At 45.5% G+C, this 12,175-nt stretch overlaps 9 non-coding genes across 9 annotated transcripts; 3 read left to right on the top strand and 6 right to left on the bottom strand.

Annotated features, from left to right (window-relative positions):
- Positions 1–163: 163 nt before the first annotated feature.
- On the bottom strand, positions 164–235 carry TRNAH-GUG (transfer RNA histidin (anticodon GUG)). Its single transcript has one exon. It is a non-coding gene; the product is annotated as a tRNA-His (tRNA).
- A 3,876-nt stretch (positions 236–4,111) lies between these two features.
- Positions 4,112–4,182, top strand: TRNAG-GCC (transfer RNA glycine (anticodon GCC)). The gene has a single exon. It is a non-coding gene; the product is annotated as a tRNA-Gly (tRNA).
- Positions 4,183–5,245: 1,063 nt separating this feature from the next.
- TRNAH-GUG (transfer RNA histidin (anticodon GUG)) lies at positions 5,246–5,317 on the bottom strand. Its single transcript has one exon. It is a non-coding gene; the product is annotated as a tRNA-His (tRNA).
- Positions 5,318–5,736: 419 nt separating this feature from the next.
- Positions 5,737–5,807, top strand: TRNAG-GCC (transfer RNA glycine (anticodon GCC)). Its single transcript has one exon. It is a non-coding gene; the product is annotated as a tRNA-Gly (tRNA).
- A 1,062-nt stretch (positions 5,808–6,869) lies between these two features.
- TRNAH-GUG (transfer RNA histidin (anticodon GUG)) lies at positions 6,870–6,941 on the bottom strand. Its single transcript has one exon. It is a non-coding gene; the product is annotated as a tRNA-His (tRNA).
- A 1,551-nt stretch (positions 6,942–8,492) lies between these two features.
- Positions 8,493–8,564, bottom strand: TRNAH-GUG (transfer RNA histidin (anticodon GUG)). Its single transcript has one exon. It is a non-coding gene; the product is annotated as a tRNA-His (tRNA).
- A 1,553-nt stretch (positions 8,565–10,117) lies between these two features.
- Positions 10,118–10,189, bottom strand: TRNAH-GUG (transfer RNA histidin (anticodon GUG)). The gene has a single exon. It is a non-coding gene; the product is annotated as a tRNA-His (tRNA).
- Positions 10,190–10,608: 419 nt separating this feature from the next.
- On the top strand, positions 10,609–10,679 carry TRNAG-GCC (transfer RNA glycine (anticodon GCC)). Its single transcript has one exon. It is a non-coding gene; the product is annotated as a tRNA-Gly (tRNA).
- Positions 10,680–11,741: 1,062 nt separating this feature from the next.
- TRNAH-GUG (transfer RNA histidin (anticodon GUG)) lies at positions 11,742–11,813 on the bottom strand. The gene has a single exon. It is a non-coding gene; the product is annotated as a tRNA-His (tRNA).
- Positions 11,814–12,175: the final 362 nt, after the last annotated feature.

Genomic DNA, 12,175 nt, shown 5'->3' with positions numbered 1-12,175 from the left:
AGGGGGATACAGGTAGTCTACAAATTCTCCAAATTGCTAGAAACCTATATGAATCTAACTCCTTGAGATACAGACGAGCATAACAAAATCTGAGCTTAATAATTTCTCCTAAATGAGCACTGTATCAGAATTCAGTAATTACAATTGACAAAATCTGTTCGCTTGCCGTGACCAGGATTCGAACCTGGGTTATTGCGGCCACAACGCAATGTCCTAACCACTAGACGATCACGGCTACGGTAAACACATTCCTTTGCGGTTAGTCTTACCTAATATAAGCGGTTTGTTTGCTCCACATAGCAGTGCCGGTGGATTCTGTAGAGACAGCAGACGGCCCCTACTTCCCTTACCGTATGATTTGTCCCATGCTCTGATACTTTGTCCCCCATAAGTCCAACCCCTCGTCCACGTCGTGGGGGACGGGCAACGGTACGAAGTAGGGGATAGCCTGTAAGGGTGAAGTACAGCGGGGACCTTGTGTGCCCCAGGACCGCTACGGTAGCTGTGAAGGCCTTACAGGAACCCTGAAAAGTAACGGCTAACGGGGCTCTGGTGAAGTCCTTAACGGCAACTGAGGCGGAGAAGGAGACCTTTGGTACGGCAAAGTTGGCGGAGGAGGTAACCCTTCCTCTTGGGGTAAAATAAAGAGGAAAACCACTGCCTTGTGGTGAAGAGGGATCTTCAAAGGCTAAGGGAGACTACCCCAACAGAAAACAGCAGGCTTGGAGGCGTAGGTGGCAGCCCCACCACCAAGCTCGGGTGCTGTGGGCCAATAACTCGCACAACCTTAAATTACCTTATTACAGAAACATCAACAATGAGAAACCGGACGGATCTGAAGATGACGACCTTTGGCTTGAAAAGGCTAACGAAAATTGGGCTATGGAATGTGAGGACTCTGCGGGAAAGTGGAAGGCTACGACAGGCAGTGGCATGTATGAGGAGTTATGGCCTGAACATCCTAGGTTTGAGTGAGGTAAGATGGAGTGAGTTTGGGGAACTGGCAACCCATGATGGAGCTACATTTATATACTCTGGAAGACCCGAGGGCGACGGAGCGAGTTATGGAGGTGTGGGTATATTAATGGATAAGGAGGCCAAGAGGAGCCTTATGGAGTGGTACCCAGTGACGGAAAGGATAATAGTGGCACGTTTTAAGACCAATATTAGAAACATTGTGTTGATAGTATGCTATGCACCTACGGAGTCAGCGGAGGAGGAAGACAAACAGACGTTCTATGGACATCTTAATAGAACGGTTAAGAAACAGAAAAGGAAGGATATCATCCTAGTTGGAGGAGATTTGAATGCAAAAGTGGGACAGGACAACGAAGGACTTGAACATATTATGGGAAGGCATGGTTTAGGGGAACGAAATGAGAATGGACAGCTATTTGTGGACTTCTGTGCAAGCCACGATTTGGTTATTGGTGGTACTATATTTCCACATAAAGACTGCCATAAGGTGACATGGGTATCACCGGATCATAGGACAGAAAACCAGATAGATCATGTGGCTATTGAACGAAGGTGGAGGAGTTCATTGTTGGATGTGAGGAATAAGAGAGGTGCAGACATTGGTAGTGATCACCATCTTGTTGTGGCTACCTTTAGAATGAAAATACAGGCACAGAAGAGAAGGATAGAGCAAATAAGGAAGCGATATGATGTTGGAAAGCTAAGGGATGACAGAAATGTGAAAGAAGCCTTCAGGATAGAACTAAAGAATCGATTCCAAGCACTCACTGAGGTGGAGGATGAAACTATTGAGGAAAAATGGGTGAAGACTAGATCTGTATTTACTGAAGTAAGTGAAAATATCCTGGGTTTTAAGGACAGGAGGAAAAAAGACTGGATGACTGACCAGACATGGGAAATTATCAGACAAAGGAAAGAGATAAAGGAAGTAATGAATGCATGTAAGACACGAGCAAGGAAGGCAGAATTGCAATCCAAATATGCTGTGAAGGATAAGGAAGTAAAGAGAAGTGTGAGGAGAGATCAAAGGAAATGGATAGATGACCTATCTCAACAAGCAGAGGAGGCAGCCAGAGAGGGAAATCTTAGAGAACTCTATACCATCACCAGAGTTCTGGCAAGGAAGCAGATGCAGAAAAACCGTCCAGTCAGAAACAAAGATGGTGTCCTCCTAACAAACTCCGAGGATCAACTGAAGCGATGGCAGGAACATTTCTCTGCAGTGTTAAACCACTCCTTGGAGGAGCAAGTAGATGCAGGAGAAGGCGAAGAAGAGGAAGAAACCCAGCCTGACCCAAGGATTAAAGTCTGCATTCCAACAGTGGAGGAAATCAAGCGGGCATTGAGAGAGTTACATATTGGTAAGGCAGCAGGTGTTGACAATATTCCAGCAGAAGTCATGAAGGTTGATATGGATACCACTGCCAATATGTTGCAGCCGCTATTTGAGAAGATATGGCTTAATGGAGAAATGCCGACAGATTGGAAATGTGGGTTACTGGTGAAGTTGCCAAAGAAGGGCGATACGTCAAATTGTAACAACTGGAGGGGCATTACGCTTCTTTCAATCCCTGGCAAAGTCTTCACCAGGGTTTTGTTAAACAGAATTAAGGAGTATATCAACTTGAGGCTCCGACGGGAACAGGCAGGCTTTCGATCAAACCGCTCGTGTGTAGACCAAATAAACACCTTGAGGATAATTCTGGAGCAGTGTGCTGAATGGTCATCTCGCCTCTATGCAGTGTTCATCGATTTCGAAAAAGCTTTTGATTCGATCAACAGAGAAGCTATGTGGAAGGAAGTGAAGCGGTATGGTGTGCCATCACAAATTACCAACCTCATTCAGGAAACATACCGTGATTATACATGCAGAGTCATACATGAGGGCCGTGTATCTGAACCTATATCTGTACGTTCAGGAGTACGTCAAGGTTGTATCCTCTCGCCAACCTTGTTCCTGGTGGTGATTGATGCGGTAATGCGAAATGTAACGCGAAATGTGAAACGTGGTATCCAGTGGGGATTGGCAAATAGGTTAGAAGACCTAGACTTCGCTGACGATGTGTGTCTCCTGTCTGAGGCACATGGTGAAATGCAATCAAAGATTGAAGACTTGGTAAAAGAAGGAAAAAAGGTGGGACTAACGATTAACTCAAAGAAGACCAAGGCCCTAAGGATGAACACCAACAAACTAGACCCATTTGTCTCCAGCGATGAACCGATAGAGGATGTGGATAGTTTCACCTACTTGGGCAGTGTAGTTTCCAAAGATGGAGGAGCAGTACAGGATGTTTCTCAACGTATACAAAAAGCGAACGGTGCCTTTGTTCGGCTCTATCCGGTATGGAAGAACAACAAAATATCTATCAGGACCAAACTTCGCATTTTCCGAAGTAATGTCAAGGCTGTTCTACTGTATGGGTCCGAGACCTGGAAGGTGACTAAAGTGATTACCTCCAAGTTGCAGACCTTTGTCAACCGCTGTTTAAGGAAGATTTTAAACATCTACTGGCCGGAAGTAATCTCCAATCATGAACTATGGAGAAGGACGGGTGAAACCGAGATGGCCATACAGATAAAGCGGCGGAAATGGAAATGGATAGGGCATACGTTGAGGAAAGGGAATGAAGCCATCGAGAGAGAGGCACTGGATTGGAACCCGCAGGGTAAAAGGAGGAGAGGAAGGCCCAAAAAAACGTGGCGAAGATCTGTACACATGGAGGCAATGGAAGAAGGCAAGATATGGAGAGAGGTGAAGAGGTTGGCTGACAACAGGATCAGATGGAGATGCTTTGTTGATGCCCTATGTTCCACAAGGAACAACAGGAATTAAGTCAAGTAAGTCAAGTCTGATACTTTACTGCGTAACGACTATGGCTTTGGCGACATTTAATGTGCAAGAATACCCGGCGACTTTACTACGGTCCTCTTTACAAGGAACTAATGCCTAAAACTTCGAGCCCTCAATGCTATTTCAGTTAACGCACACACTAAAGCATGGATTTGAACTCCCGAAGCTGAGTACACAATCTGTCATCAGCAAAGTACTGCAACGTCACTGTTAAGCACGGTATGTGATGCAACTTCAAGGAAAACACGTCAGGTTTCGTTGATGTTAGCTATCGGTGACATGGCAACGGTGGTTCAGTGGTAGAATGCTCGCCTGCCACGCGGGCGGCCCGGGTTCGATTCCCGGCCGTTGCATATTTATTTTCAACTTCATATTATTATTTTTCATTCTCCTCCTAATGCTCCCTGCTTGAATTATTTATTTTTCTTAATACGAATGTCCTACAAGGTTGGCATTTCGCTCGGTCACCTTCTAAACGTTTCACCACAGAGGCACCATGACACTGCCCTGCACTGCACTGGATCGACCTCGCACACCCCCGGGCGCAACAATTCACGATCTACCGCCACTTCCACGAAAATTGCAGTGTTACGAGGGCTGGAGCGGTGTACCCTTAATCTCGGGTGGTCGACTGAGTTGAGGTGTGTTCGATCCCCACAACAGCATTGCACAAAGTAAATTTCCATGCTTACACACTTCTTCTAAATTCAAATGCCCTGATAGTACCTAAATGAAGGCCTCGGCCACTTCGTTCCCTCATCCGTGCCCATCCCTTCCAATCATTCCATACACCATAAGGCACGTGTACAGCAATGACCGTAAGGCCACCTGGGCGGAGCACAGTTAATTCTTCCCAGTTTCGTCACCCTAACCAAGGTGCCACGATCCAGGTCATTATCGTTGAGTCTGTAGAGTGAGAACCTTCAATGAGTCCGAGAGAGAAGCGATCTATGGACGGTAAACAGGCTAAGAAAGAAAGAAAGAAGCTAAGGAGGAAATAATCGTTTAACGCGCTGCCAGAGTATCCCTACGGCAGATGTATAAAATATATGATAACATTCTGCTATGGCACCACAATGCACCACCTAAATTGAGGGTTGAAATCTAGCATCTTAACGTCTGAGGAACTCACTGTCTTTGTGGTTCCGTAAGCCCATAACTCTAGTTTTGCAGGCATTCGAGCCAATCTTCTCCAAAATTCAAGCTGCGAGACGCTTACTCCCTTAGCAAGACAGTGAGCCAGCTAGTGATTTAGGGGGATACAGGTAGTCTACAAATTCTCCAAATTGCTAGAAACCTATATGAATCTAACTCCTTGAGATACAGACGAGCATAACAAAATCTGAGCTTAATAATTTCTCCTAAATGAGCACTGTATCAGAATTCAGTAATTACAATTGACAAAATCTGTTCGCTTGCCGTGACCAGGATTCGAACCTGGGTTATTGCGGCCACAACGCAATGTCCTAACCACTAGACGATCACGGCTACAGTAACCACATGCCTTTGCGGTTAGTCTTACCTAATATAAGCGGTTTGTTTGCTCCACATAGCAGTGCCGGTGGATTCTGTAGTGACAGCAGACGGCCCCTACTTCCCTTACCGTATGATTTGTCCCATGCTCTGATACTTTACTGCGTAACGACTATGGCTTTGGCGTCATTTAATGTGCAAGAATACCCGGCAACGTTACTACGGTCCTCTTTACAAGGAACTAATGCCTAAAACTTCGAGCCCTCAATGCTATTTCAGTTAACGCACACACTAAAGCGTGGATTTAAACTCCCGAAGCTGAGTACACAATCTGTTATAAGCAAAGTACTGCAACGTCACTATTAAGCACGGTATGTGATGCAACTTCAAGGAAAATACGTCAGGTTTCGTTGATGTTAGCTGTCGGCGACATGGCAACCGTGGTTCAGTGGTAGAATGCTCGACTGCCACGCGGGCGGCCCGGGTTCGATTCCCGGCCGTTGCATATTTATTTTCAACTTCATATTATTATTTTTCAATCTCCTCCTAATGCTCCCTGCTTGAATTATATATTTTTCTTCATACGAATGTCCTACAAGGTTGGCATTTCGCTCGGTCACCTTCTAAACGCTTCACCACAGAGGCACCATGACACTGCCCTGCACTGCACTGGATCGACCTCGCACCCCCCGGGCGCAACAATTCACGATCTACCGCCACTTCCACGAAAATTGCAGTGTTACGAGGGCTGGAGCGGTGTACCCTTAATCTCGGGTGGTCGACTGAGTTGAGGTGTGTTCGATCCCCACAACAGCATTGCACAAAGTAAATTTCCATGCTTACACACTTCTTCTAAATTCAAATGCCCTGATAGTACCTAAATGAAGGCCTCGGCCACTTCGTTCCCTCATCCGTGCCCATCCCTTCCAATCATTCCATACACCATAAGGCACGTGTACAGCAATGACCGTAAGGCCACCTGGGCGGAGCACAGTTAATTCTTCCCAGTTTCGTCACCCTAACCAAGGTGCCACGATCCAGGTCATTATCGTTGAGTCTGTAGAGTGAGAACCTTCAATGAGTCCGAGAGAGAAGCGATCTATGGACGGTAAACAGGCTAAGAAAGAAAGAAAGAAGCTAAGGAGGAAATAATCGTTTAACGCGCTGCCAGAGTATCCCTACGGCAGATGTATAAAATATATGATTACATTCTGCTATGGCACCACAATGCACCACCTAAATTGAGGGTTGAAATCTAGCATCTTAACGTCTGAGGAACTCACTGTCTTTGTGGTTCCGTAAGCCCATAACTCTAGTTTTGCAGGCATTCGAGCCAATCTTCTCCAAAATTCAAGCTGCGAGACGCTTACTCCCTTAGCAAGACAGTGAGCCAGCTAGTGATTTAGGGGGATACAAGTAGTCTACAAATTCTCCAAATTGCTAGAAACCGATATGAATCTAACTCCGTGAGATACAGACGAGCATAACAAAATCTGAGCTTAATAATTTCTCCTAAATGAGCACTGTATCAGAATTCAGTAATTACAATTGACAAAATCTGTTCGCTTGCCGTGACCAGGATTCGAACCTGGGTTATTGTGGCCACAACGCAATGTCCTAACCACTAGACGATCACGGCTATGGTAAACACATTCTTTTGCGGTTAGTCTTACCTAATATAAGCCGTTTGTTTGCTCCACATAGCAGTGCCGGTGGATTCTGTAGAGGTAGCAGACGGCCCCTACTTCCCTTACCGTATGATTTGTCCCATGCTCTGATACTTTACTGCGTAACGACTATGGCTTTGGCGACATTTAATGTGCAAGAATACCGGGCGACTTTACTACGGTCCTCTTTACAAGGAACTAATGCCTAAAACTTCGAGCCCTCAATGCTATTTCAGTTAACGCACACACTAAAGCGTGGATTTGAACTCCCGAAGCTGAGTACACAATCTGTTATCAGCAAAGTACTGCAACGTCACTGTTAAGCACGGTATGTGATGCAACTTCAAGGAAAACACGTCAGATTTCGTTGATGTTAGCTATCGGTGACATGGCAACGGTGGTTCAGTGGTAGAATGCTCGCCTGCCAGCGGGCGGCCCGAGTTTGATTCCCGGCCGTTGCATAATTTTTTTCAACTTCATATTATTATTTTTCAATCTCCTCCTAATGATCCCTGCTTGAATTATTTATTTTTCTTAATACGAATGTCCTACAAGGTTGGCATTTCGCTCGGTCACCTTCTAAACGCTTCACCACAGAGGCACCATGACACTGCCCTGCACTGCACTGGATCGATCTCGCACTAACCGGGCGCAACTATTCACGATCTACCGCCACTTCCACGAAAATTGCAGTGTTACGAGGGCTGGAGCGGTGTACCCTTAATCTCGGGTGGTCGACTGAGTTGAGGTGTGTTCGATCCCCACAACAGCATTGCACAAAGTAAATTTCCATGCTTACACACTTCTTCTAAATTCAAATGCCCTGATAGTACCTAAATGAAGGCCTCGGCCACTTCGTTCCCTCATCCGTGCCCATCCCTTCCAATCATTCCATACACCATAAGGCACGTGTACAGCAATGACCGTAAGGCCACCTGGGCGGAGCACAGTTAATTCTTCCCAGTTTCGTCACCCTAACCAAGGTGCCACGATCCAGGTCATTATCGTTGAGTCTGTAGAGTGAGAACCTTCAATGAGTCCGAGAGAGAAGCGATCTATGGACGGTAAACAGGCTAAGAAAGAAAGAAAGAAGCTAAGGAGGAAATAATCGTTTAACGCGCTGCCAGAGTATCCCTACGGCAGATGTATAAAATATATGATAACATTCTGCTATGGCACCACAATGCACCACCTAAATTGAGGGTTGAAATCTAGCATCTTAACGTCTGAGGAACTCACTGTCTTTGTGGTTCCGTAAGCCCAAAACTCTAGTTTTGCAGGCATTCGAGCCAATCTTCTCCAAAATTCAAGCTGCGAGACGCTTACTCCCTTAGCAAGACAGTGAGCCAGCTAGTGATTTAGGGGGATACAGGTAGTCTACAAATTCTCCAAATAACTAGAAACCTATATGAATCTAACTCCTTGAGATACAGACGAGCATAACAAAATCTGAGCTTAATAATTTCTCCTAAATGAGCACTGTATCAGAATTCAGTAATTACAATTGACAAAATCTGTTCGCTTGCCGTGACCAGGATTCGAACCTGGGTTATTGCGGCCACAACGCAATGTCCTAACCACTAGACGATCACGGCTACGGTAAACACATTTTTTTTTGCTGTTAGTCTTACCTAATATAAGCGGTTTGTTTGCTCCACATAGCAGTGCCGGTGGATTCTGTAGAGACAGCAGACGGCCCCTACTTCCCTTACCGTATGATTTGTCCCATGCTCTGATACTTTACTGCGTAACGACTATGGCTTTGGCGTCATTTAATGTGCAAGAATACCCGGCGACGTTACTACGGTCCTCTTTACAAGGAACTAATGCCTAAAACTTCGAGCCCTCAATGCTATTTCAGTTAACGCACACACTAAAGCGTGGATTTAAACTCCCGAAGCTGAGTACACAATCTGTTATAAGCAAAGTACTGGAACGTCACTATTAAGCACGGTATGTGATGCAACTTCAAGGAAAACACGTCAGGTTTCGTTGATGTTAGCTATCTGTGACATGGCAACGGTGGTTCAGTGGTAGAATGCTCGCCTGCCAGCGGGCGGCCCGAGTTCGATTCCCGGCCGTTGCATATTTTTTTTTAACTTCATATTATTATTTTTCAATCTCCTCCTAATGCTCCCTGCTTGAATTATTTATTTTTCTTAATACGAATGTCCTACAAGGTTGGCATTTCGCTCGGTCACCTTCTAAACGCTTCACCACAGAGGCACCATGACAATGCCCTGCACTGCACTGGATCGACCTCGCACACCCCGGGCGCAACAATTCACGATCTACCGCCACTTCCACGAAAATTGCAGTGTTACGAGGGCTGGAGCGGTGTACCCTTAATCTCGGGTGGTCGACTGAGTTGAGGTGTCTTCGATCCCCACAACAGCATTGCACAAAGTAAATTTCCATGCTTACACACTTCTTCTAAATTCAAATGCCCTGATAGTACCTAAATGAAGGCCTCGGCCACTTCGTTCCCTCATCCGTGCCCATCCCTTCCAATCATTCCATACACCATAAGGCACGTGTACAGCAATGACCGTAAGGCCACCTGGGCGGAGCACAGTTAATTCTTCCCAGTTTCGTCACCCTAACCAAGGTGCCACCATACAGGTCATTATCGTTGAGACTGTAGAGTGAGAACCTTCAATGAGTCCGAGAGAGAAGCGATCTATGGACGGTAAACAGGCTAAGAAAGAAAGAAAGAAGCTAAGGAGGAAATAATCGTTTAACGCGCTGCCAGAGTATCCCTACGGCAGATGTATAAAATATATGATAACATTCTGCTATGGCACCACAATGCACCACCTAAATTGAGGGTTGAAATCTAGCATCTTAACGTCTGAGGAACTCACTGTCTTTGTGGTTCCGTAAGCCCATAACTCTAGTTTTGCAGGCATTCGAGCCAATCTTCTCCAAAATTCAAGCTGCGAGACGCTTACTCCCTTAGCAAGACAGTGAGCCAGCTAGTGATTTAGGGGGATACAGGTAGTCTACAAATTCTCCAAATAACTAGAAACCTATATGAATCTAACTCCTTGAGATACAGACGAGCATAACAAAATCTGAGCTTAATAATTTCTCCTAAATGAGCACTGTATCAGAATTCAGTAATTACAATTGACAAAATCTGTTCGCTTGCCGTGACCAGGATTCGAACCTGGGTTATTGCGGCCACAACGCAATGTCCTAACCACTAGACGATCACGGCTACGGTAAACACATTCTTTTGCGGTTAGTCTTACCTAATATAAGCGGTTTGTTTGCTCCACATAGCAGTGCCGGTGGATTCTGTAGAGGCAGCAGACGGCCCCTACTTCCCTTACCGTATGATTTGTCCCATGCTCTGATACTTTACTGCGTAACGACTATGGCTTTGGCGACATTTAATGTGCAAGAATACCGGGCGACTTTACTACGGTCCTCTTTACAAGGAACTAATGCCTAAAACTTCGAGCCCTCAATGCTATTTCAGTTAACGCACACACTAAAGCGTGGATTTAAACTCCCGAAGCTGAGTACACAATCTGTTATCAGCAAAGTACTGCAACGTCACTGTTAAGCACGGTATGTGATGCAACTTCAAGGAAAACACGTCATGTTTCGTTGATGTTAGTTATCAATAACATGGCAACGGTGGTTCAGTGGTAGAATGCTCGCCTGCCACGCGGGCGGCCCGGGTTCGATTCCCGGCCGTTGCATATTTATTTTCAACTTCATATTATTATTTTTCAATCTCCTCCTAATAGTCCTTGCTTTAATTATTTATTTTTCTTAATACGAATGTGCTAAAAGGTTGGCATTTCGCTCGGTCACCTTCTAAACGCTTCACCACAGAGGCACCCTGACACTGCCCTGCACTGCACTAGATCGACCTCGCACCCCCCGGGCGCAACAATTCACGATCTACCGCCACTTCCACGAAAATTGCAGTGTTACGAGGGCTGGAGCGGTGTACCCTTAATCTCGGGTGGTCGACTGAGTTGATTTGTGTTCGATCCCCACAACAGCATTGCACAAAGTAAATTTCCATGCTTACACACTTCTTCTAAATTCAAATGCCCTGATAGTACCTAAATGAAGGCCTCGGCCACTTCGTTCCCTCATCCGTGCCCATCCCTTCCAATCATTCCATACACCATAAGGCACGTGTACAGCAATGACCGTAAGGCCACCTGGGCGGAGCACAGTTAATTCTTCCCAGTTTCGTCACCCTAACCAAGGTGCCACGATCCAGGTCATTATCGTTGAGTCTGTAGAGTGAGAACCTTCAATGAGTCCGAGAGAGAAGCGATCTATGGACGGTAAACAGGCTAAGAAAGAAAGAAAGAAGCTAAGGAGGAAATAATCGTTGAACGCGCTGCCAGAGTATCCCTACGGCAGATGTATAAAATATATGATTACATTCTGCTATGGCACCACAATGCACCACCTAAATTGAGGGTTGAAATCTAGCATCTTAACGTCTGAGGAACTCACTGTCTTTGTGGTTCCGTAAGCCCAAAACTCTAGTTTTGCAGGCATTCGAGCCAATCTTCTCCAAAATTCAAGCTGCGAGACGCTTACTCCCTTAGCAAGACAGTGAGCCAGCTAGTGATTTAGGGGGATACAGGTAGTCTACAAATTCTCCAAATAACTAGAAACCTATATGAATCTAACTCCTTGAGATACAGACGAGCATAACAAAATCTGAGCTTAATAATTTCTCCTAAATGAGCACTGTATCAGAATTCAGTAATTACAATTGACAAAATCTGTTCGCTTGCCGTGACCAGGATTCGAACCTGGGTTATTGCGGCCACAACGCAATGTCCTAACCACTAGACGATCACGGCTACGGTAAACACATTTTTTTTTGCTGTTAGTCTTACCTAATATAAGCGGTTTGTTTGCTCCACATAGCAGTGCCGGTGGATTCTGTAGAGACAGCAGACGGCCCCTACTTCCCTTACCGTATGATTTGTCCCATGCTCTGATACTTTACTGCGTAACGACTATGGCTTTGGCGTCATTTAATGTGCAAGAATACCCGGCGACGTTACTACGGTCCTCTTTACAAGGAACTAATGCCTAAAACTTCGAGCCCTCAATGCTATTTCAGTTAACGCACACACTAAAGCGTGGATTTAAACTCCCGAAGCTGAGTACACAATCTGTTATAAGCAAAGTACTGGAACGTCACTATTAAGCACGGTAT

Source organism: Anabrus simplex, chromosome 1 (genome assembly GCF_040414725.1).
Source record: "Anabrus simplex isolate iqAnaSimp1 chromosome 1, ASM4041472v1, whole genome shotgun sequence".
Classification (NCBI taxonomy): Eukaryota; Metazoa; Arthropoda; class Insecta; order Orthoptera; family Tettigoniidae; genus Anabrus; species Anabrus simplex.
The sequence above is the reverse complement of the archived record's forward strand: the minus strand, read 5'-3'. Positions and strand labels throughout refer to the sequence as shown.